Source organism: Tyto alba, unplaced genomic scaffold (genome assembly GCF_018691265.1).
Source record: "Tyto alba isolate M040663 unplaced genomic scaffold, T.alba_DEE_v4.0 Super-Scaffold_5, whole genome shotgun sequence".
Taxonomy (NCBI): domain Eukaryota; kingdom Metazoa; phylum Chordata; class Aves; order Strigiformes; family Tytonidae; genus Tyto; species Tyto alba.
In genome coordinates, this window is record NW_024881326.1 from 19,056,166 (window position 1) to 19,066,101 (window position 9,936).

Genomic DNA, 9,936 nt, shown 5'->3' on the forward strand with positions numbered 1-9,936 from the left:
CCCTGGTGCTGGGCCCACTCCCGTGATTACCAAGCACAGGGTGTCCCACGCCCAAACATTCAGACACAATTTCCGTAAGACACTAAATGAGAACGCTAAGTGACAAAAGAAAGTATGTTTGTTTTTCCTGGTGTTGCACATGGTTTTCAGTATCAGAAGTAAAATGGGAACTCTAACATTATTTTGTATCACTATTTATAGTATTTAGGATGGCTGACTGCTTACTATGGAGTTAAAGCAAAGGCTAAAGAAGGAAAGCCAGGAAAGAGAGGAAGATAGTCTATATAAGGAGCATCCTTACAAATACACTGAAGCAATTGTTGGGTTTCTAACAAAAAAGATAACTTGCTCTGAGGCCAAATTTGGCATCATGATCATTCTGATGAGGCTGAGGAGAAAAAAGTTACAGTAGGAGATCCAGAGAAATAAAAACATCTACAAATGCTGCCAGCTAAGATCTGTTAAATTACTATTAGCTACAAAAAGCAAAATGACAAATGCTTCTCCACAAAAGAGGAGTGACAAGAATAAGGACATGTCCAAACCTGTACAGGATAGTCAGTACTTAGCAGACATGAAAGTCATTTCATTCCTCGTGTGAATACATATTGATTTAGTTTACTGATGTGCTAGAAATGTTACTTTCATTAAGTGTGGAATATCAGTGTGTCAGATGAAATACAAACATCCACTGCACCTCTGGTAAAAAATTCAAGGAATTTGTTTTGGATCCCAAATCAACTTAGCAAATATGATATGAAGTAGCTACGTGGCAGTTAATTCATCTTGGCCCAGACTCCTTAGTAATTTTCATGTTTAAAAGATTTATCTTCATTTTACTCCCTCTACACGTGCATGAGAGGAAATACCTTCCAACTCAGAATAAAAAACGCTGAAACTGTTATAATATTTTTTAAATGTTCTTGATGCTATTCAACCTGTCTTTCATACCAACAACATGCCATGGACACTCTTCTGCCAAATCCTTGTGATGTGGTAGTGCTGTTATCAGAATAGAATGAACTGATGTTTCTGCTCAAACATTGCCGTACCAGGTGACAGCCTCTTGTCCCAGTCTGCTAGGATAACAAATGCAGATCTCCATTTCAGATATTTATGGCAAAAGGTAGCACTATGGTTATAAAATTCCAGCTACACACATGCTGACAATCCACATGCATCTGATTCCACACATTTTGACTTTTAGATTATGCGGGGGAATGGAAAGAAACAACATTTCTTTCAAGTGACAGTGCTATAAAACAATTTTTCTGGTAACAATGTCATTGATTTCAATTACATAGAATCACTAGAAGATGCCCTCTGTTAATACTGTAATGCTTAAGTAGACATATCACACTTTCCATTTATGGCCATTATAAAATTTATTTGGCCAAAACTGGGGAAAACTGGTAAAATAGTAACATTTTATATGGAAAAGCCTCCTAGTTCAGGAAAAGCTCTTTATCTTCATGTAGGTGATGGCAATTATTTAATGCATTTACATTAGGTTATTTATCATCAAATAAATGTTATATGACACTAACTTTACATTTTTCTTAAGGTACAGTATTTCATTAGATATTTTGTCATCTAGTCTCAGTCATGTCATCAATACTAAAAAATGCTTTTAAAGTAGTTCTAATAATTGCTGGACTCACTAGACGTATATCCATTCATTTATGACCAGCTATTGTGGGGCACAGCAAAAATGTGAATTAGTGATCACAAACGGGGAAAAAAAAAAAAATCCCAAAGCAAGCAAGATAATTTGTTCAGTTTCAGGTAATGGAAATATGGGAGCAGAAAGATCACAAATACTATTTGCCATACATTATATATTCCATTTCTATTATATAAACTCGGCTTTGCTTTATGTAAAACGCCCAGGCAATACTATCTGTGACTGCAGAACATTTTGAACCAACTCTACTAAAAAATGGATTACTGAGTCCTCAGAATAAGAGTTTTTATAACCTATCACATGAAAAGTATATATAGCATGGAGGTGGGGGAAAATGAGTTACTGGATCTTGAGAATGGTAATTAGGTAAAGTCAGCTGTCCCACAGTGGCTAGTACTAAATGTCTGTGGGAAATCATCTTATACACATATAAGTAATAGAAATACAAGCTAAAAGTCCTATTATTATCCTAAGAAATATAATCTAAGCATTAACACAGTAAAATATTGCAATATTTTAAATGCCTTTCAACTGCTGGAAACAAATTGTTGTAGTCATTAACTGCTGAACACTGGAAATCCTATTTATTCATTAAGGTTATTTAATGTTTGTGAAATTATTTGACTATCATTTAATTACCTGACGTTCAAAATCATCACCCTTTTCAGAGTCTTCCTTTTCAGGGAGACCTTCTTTAACTACCACTACACCAAATATTTACCAACCACGGATATCTACATATACTGAATAAAATGTATAGATGTAGACACATTTTAGAAAGCCATGCTCCTTTTAAAGTCTCTGGCTTTTGGTGCCAAATATATAGTGCATGATCAACTAGAGAATAATTTCCTAAGCATTGCAAGAATATCTCAAGAAAATCAATGGCCATAAACATGAAGAATGTAAGAAGATAAGCTGAAAGTAAAGAGTCAAAAAAAAGCCTCTTCCAGTGAAGTCCAGGGGAAAGACAAAATCATCAGAATTATTTAAACAAAGGAGAAGCTATAGAAGCTACCATGACCAGAATTTCACACCAGAGATTTTTCATCGAAGTTGCTCTGTTCCTTCAACCTTAAATACCAAGTTTTCAGAACAGTATTGTGTAGCCACAAGTCTCAGATGCAATCCCAAGGTATAATATAATGCAAGATGCCTACAGATACTAACTCAGAACCAGGCAATGCAGTTAAAATATCGTAATGATTTGCAAACCAGCAAGGTTTTATGAACCAATTCAGATCATCTCCTATATTTTTTTATGTACTATATATATATATATACAACAAAAGGAAAATGAAATCAGCACAACAACAGCATTAGTCTTTTTAATGTCTGCAGCATACTTATGTTAAGACTTCTGCCTTGCTATACCTTAAAACTTTCTGAACATTTTGAAAGTGCTTAAAAGCACTTATATGTTGGGAATTATTGTCCTTGTTTTTGGGGGATCACATTATTATTGGAACCAGATATATATTTTGCAGCAATTCCCCTAGTCTGCAAGTACAAGCAGAGGCTCATGCCGGTCAACCCCTTGTTCCAAGAGCTGAAACTAAATACAGCCAATGTATGGAACAGATATGAGTTCAAGTTCCAAAACTTGTATCGAAAATACACAGCAAACCTTATAGTGGTTTATATTCAGAGTTCTAGCTACATTCATGAGCATGAAAATTATGTGAGAGCTTCCCAGTCAGCTTTCAGTCCAAGACTCCTTTCCTATGCTTACAAGTGTAACATATTAATTTCTCCTTTACTGTTAAGCAAGATGCCATCAAAGAAGTTTAAGGATAAATAGAATAAAATATCATAAGCAAAAGAGTTCCACAGAAATGCGCATTCAGGGAGACAAGTGGTAGCTTATGCTACATGAAAAATAAGGCCTCCATTAGAAAAAAGGCTAGTGACACTGACTGCCCAAGTGACAACAAAAGGCACGATAAGAACGCCTGCCCCTAAAGGTGAACATTTACAAACTCTGAGACCCATTACTGCTGCCTTGTTTTTACTAGTCCGCGTTGTATAACGTGTAGAATGTTCTCATTGCCGACGTGTTAGTAGGTGCTAGTACAGCTAGTACAGTCCTGTGTTATGTGCCATTACAAGTCCATTTAAGCATGCCAGTGAGATCCATTTTAAAATAAGTGTATTTAAGATGGATTGTAAAATGCAGTAATGATTAACAGAAATAGTCACTCAAGAACTGAGTCTTTAAACAACGCTGGTTTACAAACCCTGTCATTTTTCACTATAGCTATGAGTTGTCATTCAGGGAAAGCTGTCATTGCACTGACACGCTGCAACATGAGCTCCAGGGGAATTGTGCAGATTAGGAAACAAAATATTCACGTCCCATTTCAACAAACAGAAAAATTGTAAGACAAATTTGTGTTTGGTTAACTTAGTAACATAGATTGTCTGCTGACATATTCCCATGGGAATTGGGAACCCAATGGTATTCTTTAACGTCCCTTCCAACCCAAACCATTCTATGATTTGATCAGAGAAGGACTTTTTACAAGGGCATGTAGTGATAGGACAAGGGGTAATGGTTTTAATCTGAAAGAGGGCGGATTTAGATGAGATGTAAGGCAGAAATTGTTCCCTGTGCGGGGGGTGAGGCGCTGGCCCAGGGTGCCCAGAGCAGCTGTGGCTGCCCCCTCCCTGGAAGGGTTCAAGGCCAGGTTGGACGGGGCTGGGAGCACCCTGGGCTGGGGGAAGGGGGCCCTGCCCGGGGCAGGGGGGTTGGGACTGGGGGGGCTTTAAGGTCCCTTCCAACCCAAACCACCTATGATTCTATGTGTTACATGAACTGACTTATTTTGGATACTTCACATGTTATCTGTAATTCAGATGAGAGATTTTTCACATGTAACTCACTGACCTTTACAGAGCTTTAATTACTTAAAATGTTTACTTCAAGTTCATGCATACCAGTTGCTAGAAACCAGAGAAGGCAATGGATCAGGCACAACAGTGCAGTACTTAAAATTTGAAACACACAGACATCAATTAAAGAGTAGCAGAAATTACAAATAGAAGAACAGAAGTGTGTAAGTAACTTTTTTTCCTGCAATTTCGTGAAGGTCCCAGAAGATTTGGCAAAACCAACATTTTTATCAAACTCAAATAATGTGTAAATCTGCCATAAGGACTAATTTTCCTGCAGTTTACTGAATCTTGACTAAAAACAAATGTAATAGAGATTGGATTGAATTTTCTGCCAAGGTAACAATCTCTGTGTAAGAGTCCCTAATCTATCTGAAGAAATTGTGAAAAAACATCAGAAAGCAAGCAGAAAGAAGCTTAGTCCACTATGCTAAAAGCTACTAGCAAAGGATTATTCTCTTTCTCTCCTTTTTCATTCACAATGGTGTTCTTGGGAACAGATTTATTTTGTACTTACGGTGTCTAATAACAGCTGTTATGCATTTATTTTCCCACTATCCTGACACAGTAATGTTATCCTACTTAACTCTGCAACTCTTTCTGACATAAAAATGCACTCACCATGATATTCTTTAATACTGTAACAAACTGGCAGTGACCTAGGACTCCATGGCTGTTACCAGTGCACACTCCGGTTGATTTAACTCCCCCGTAGTACTAATGGATAGAAGTCATTACAATATAATTGCTACCAATAATATAAAACCTATAAAACAGAAAACACCCAATTTTAATGTCAAGATTGGCAGACGCATTACTTTTAGAGACAAGTGTTTAAAGTAGCCTTTAAGTAGAATTGCTCTGTTCTTTTTTTTTTTTTTTTTATCACATTAATATACTGATATTTTTCAGACACTCTCATAGCTCCATTTCAGTACAACATTACATTGGCTTTGAAACCCAACATTAATAAGTCCCGTTCCCACAGAACTACCCTTACCTTCTGCTCCTATTCCCACTATGCTTCCGTCACTTTGTTAGACTTGCCATTTTGTCCATCACATACCTCCTCATACAGATCACAAATGATGGGCAGAGAGACATGATTTTCTTAAGAGAACTTCTCGGTCATTATTAAGCACCACAAAGTACACTTGTTTCTAAATAGATTAGAATGTGGGGGGGAAAAGGGGGAAACACTAAAAGAATAATCGCCTTGTCCATTCCCATTTCCTTCTAAGACCAAAGAAGACTCATTTTAAACAAACTTCTTTTTTAGTGACTGGTTCTTTTCAAAAACAGATGCTACGTTGTTGTGGTTTGGGCCTGATCAGCAACCAACCACGGCAGCTGGTCACCCTCCCTTCCCCCTCCCCACCTGGGAATGGGGGAGGGGATCAGAGGGGTGAAGGGAGACTCGCAGGCTGAGATAAGAACAGTTTAATAATGGCAATAAAATGAGAACAATAACGATGATGGGGGGAAAACAAAAATAAATATATAAACAGGCAATGTACAGCGTAATTGCTCACCGCCCACTGACCAATCCCCAGCCCGTTCCCGGCCAGCGACCCCGAGATACCAAGATCCCACAGTCACAATCCCAGAAGCGAGAGAGAGAGAGAGAGAGAGAGAGAGAGAGAGAGAGAGAGAGAGCTCCTTCCCAACCACCCCTGCTCTATATAGTGAGCATGACGTGCCATGATATGGAATATTTCACTGGCCAATTTGGGTCTGGTGCTCTGTCCATGCTCCCTCCCTGTGCCCTGGCGCACGGGCAGGACATGGGGAGTCGGAGAGTCCTTGAAGTCTCGGTAGCAGCTGAAAACACCAGGGTGCTATCAGCATTTTTCCCATACCAAACCCAAAGCTAAATCCAAAACACACCACTCATCTAGTCCCTGAAAAGGAGTATTAACTCTATTTCAGCCCAAACCAAGACATACGTGTAGCTGAAAATGGTCATTTGTTTGTTGCAAAAGATTTTTAGGCATAAAAATATCAGACGTTTCTACCTGTCATCTCTTCTTCTCCCTAAGTACCCTTTAAGATAGAGTCTAAAAAAGTCAGACACTTACTAGATATGTAACTTCCTATGTAATGCTCCCTGAGGGTCTCATGAATTTCCCTTTTTATGTCCTCCACCACTGCAGTGTTGCCTCATCTATCATTGGTGAAGTTGTCCGAGGTTCAGTAGGCGTTCCCTCTAATAACAGAAGTCTTCTCCTGAGAAAACCAAACCAAAACCTTGTAGTGATTTGATCTAGCTTAATATGAAAGAGTAACACAAACTAGAACACACAAGAGGGAAAAACAAAGGAAGCTAGAAAGGAATCTAAAGTATCAAAACCTTATTGGAAGCAGAGAAGTTGGGCAGGGGGAAGGCAGGGATGGTGACATTAGCCCGTTAGCCCGTTAGAAAATGCAGAGCAGAGCCAAGCACTTACGACACTAAACCAAAAGCCCATGTATGTAATGTCTTAGGAAAACCTAAGTGCAAAAAGAGGTATTAAAAGTACTGAAGCACTGATCAAAAATATTTAGAAAACAGAGCAAATACTAATCCTAAATGGTTTAGTTGATACTTTCTTATGGGTGGGGAATAAACTGGATGACTTCTGAAGAGCTTACTTCAGCTGTATTTTTCTATGATCTGCAGTTGCTATATCACAAAAAGTGGTACTTGAAAGAAAGTTTACTTCTATTAAAAAATAAAAGCTTATGTCTCTCTTAGGCAAACACCCTAGTAGTTCAGATGGTATCAAAGTATTTGTTTACTCAGTCTTGTTACCTATTCTGTAAGTTTTTATAACCTTCTAAAATGTGAAGTAGCACACTGTATAACAGTGTTGCCAGTTTTCTCTCAAAATCCTTCCCAAACAGTAGCTTAATCTCTTTAAACATTTGTCCAACATTCCCTGCATGCACTGACACTGTGGAATGTCTTCCAATAATAAAGAAAAATAACAGCATGCTATTTATTTTATTTTTCATTTCTCTTGAGCTGTAAGTCATACTTGTAAGATAACGATTACTTCATGAATGATTAACCCATCATGTATTTAAGATAGATAGAAGACATACATTTTGAGTTGTTTATTCTGCATTTTCATTGGCAAAACAGAAGGATGGCTTTCTTTTTGCAATTTCATGCTGATTACATTCTGTATGAATATGAAAATCTTAATCAGTGGGACTACCCTGAATATTCCTAAAGACATAAACACAAAGGAGTATGTCAACCTTTTCTTTCAATAACAAAATGAAATAAAAGAAAGTAAAGCAAAGAAATAAACTGGATAAGCATGTCATAAGTATTTTTTCAGAGGACACTCTTTATACAGTATTTTTGTTGCTCACACAAATTGACTGATAGGCATAAAGAAGGGGAGCAGTAGGAAGCCTCGTCTGATTCCTCTTTGATTTTCTGAGATTATTTTGCTCTTACTGGAACAGCTGAAATGAACACACAGGGTTGTTTTGTTTGCTTCACAAATGAAAGCTTTATTTCCCTTGACTTTCTCTATGACAGAGGGTACAATCAAGCTCAAGCTGTGGACAGCACTTTTTCCCTGTACCACAGTCATTACCAGGAACAATGCTGGCAGGCAGATACAGCAGTACAACCCAGTACTGTGTCTCCTGGCTGAATCCACATACGAATTTGTATTAGATATAATCCAGCAATAAAAGGCCATTTGGATGAGTTCCTCATCTACATTTAAAACATAGCAGAAAGAAACCTAAGAGACCATTTAAAATAAAAAGGGGCATTCAAATTGGGAACATCTCAACATTGGGAAGATTTACAATTCAGTTTTCAAACTTAACAAACATACCAACCTAAAGCCACATTTTCTGAAAGAGAACTACATTTCAGGGTCACATAGAACTTCTGAAATCCCGTGTAATGAATAGAGAACTACCCTGAAATCCATACAGCTCAGATTTTATGAAGGCTGCACTCAAAAATGAGTTAGGCTTTTTGTACACTGCTTGGAAAACCATCATTCTGCCAACTGTAGTTCTGTATAATTTTGGTACGTACTGCTGAAAACTGCTACTTAATGTAAAAATAAAAATTTAATTATATCAGGTTTTGCATTCACCAGGGTCAGGGGAAATGCTTTATTGTGTAGGAAGTCCATTTCACATGAGCTTCCCCTTAATTCCTTCTGCATTTTCTGTATTTTGTCTGTCCTGATGGTTTTAATATGAATTGCAAACCACCAACATGTGACTCGCGCGCAGGGACCCAACATGCAGAAACAAAGATGGACTTAAGTGAAGCCTGAGACAAACTGGGACAATGTGAATGCAGTGGAATGTAGTGATTACAATAGGAGGAGCTTCAAAGTATTTTAAACAATTCTTACTCTTCAGAGATAAGACTAAAAGCAACAAGACAAGGCACAAAGGAAAAAGTTCTATGCATGGCTTCTCCTCCTCTTCCACTTGCTTACTGCAGAACAGTGTTATTTTGCCTTTTTTATGTAACTTTGTGTCACTCTCTTCTATGGGGAGGGTGTGTGGTTTTTTTTTACAGTTATTGTAGTAGTTGAAGCTCCAGCTGAAGTTAAAGATCACAAGTTAACTGAGCTCAGAAGGAAACATATTCAGCTTTGGCCCTGCTTAAGCAGTACTGTCTTCTTCCCACTCACTTCTATCTAAACATGGAGGAATGACTCCTTAAAAAAAAAAAAAAAAAAAAAACCAAACAAACTGAGTGAATTTCAAACCACTTGGGATCAGTAGGACCAGAAAACATCCACTACTTCTTAAGTAGAACTGGTCAGGGAAGTGAATCAAAGGTAAAGAAGCAGAGGTAATGCCTAGATGAAAAGTAAGAATACTGATCACATGTAAAGCACTGGCTCAGAGACACTTCAGGCAAGCAAGAGATTTGGTAGGCAGATTGTCAACTGATAGGACTTCAGATAGCTCTAGTGAAGCTGACTTACCAGGGTCTACAGTAGCTTTTGATCTCTGAGAATGAAGGATTTTCAGAATTCCTTTCACTTTCAAGACTGTCAGGAAAGTGATATATTTATAGTTCACAATGACAGAAAACACCGAGATGGAACAGAATCCGTTCTGAGTAAAGGGAGAAAGATAAACAGAACATTACAAAAATTCAAAGAACTGCAAAAGCAAGCTATTAACCATCAAATTAAAAATAGAAGATTTTAGTTCAGTCTCTCAGCTCTCCAATACTGATTACTGTTCATTAACTTTCCAGGTAACCCTCATGCTGCAACTTCACATGCATGTTTTTATTCAGTTACTTTTATATTGCAATGTCTTTTTTTTTAAACCTGCATAAATAAAATCCACAAAGAGTTTACATTTACCACTGCTAA

At 37.6% G+C, this 9,936-nt stretch overlaps 1 long non-coding RNA gene across 1 annotated transcript; it reads right to left on the reverse strand.

Moving 5' to 3' along the window:
* Window positions 1-5,230: 5,230 nt before the first annotated feature.
* On the reverse strand, window positions 5,231-9,660 carry LOC116959086. Its single transcript, XR_004405634.2, has 3 exons — window positions 9,538-9,660; window positions 6,655-6,802; window positions 5,231-5,342 (listed from the first exon to the last, which is right to left on the reverse strand). It is a non-coding gene; the product is annotated as an uncharacterized LOC116959086 (long non-coding RNA).
* Window positions 9,661-9,936: the final 276 nt, after the last annotated feature.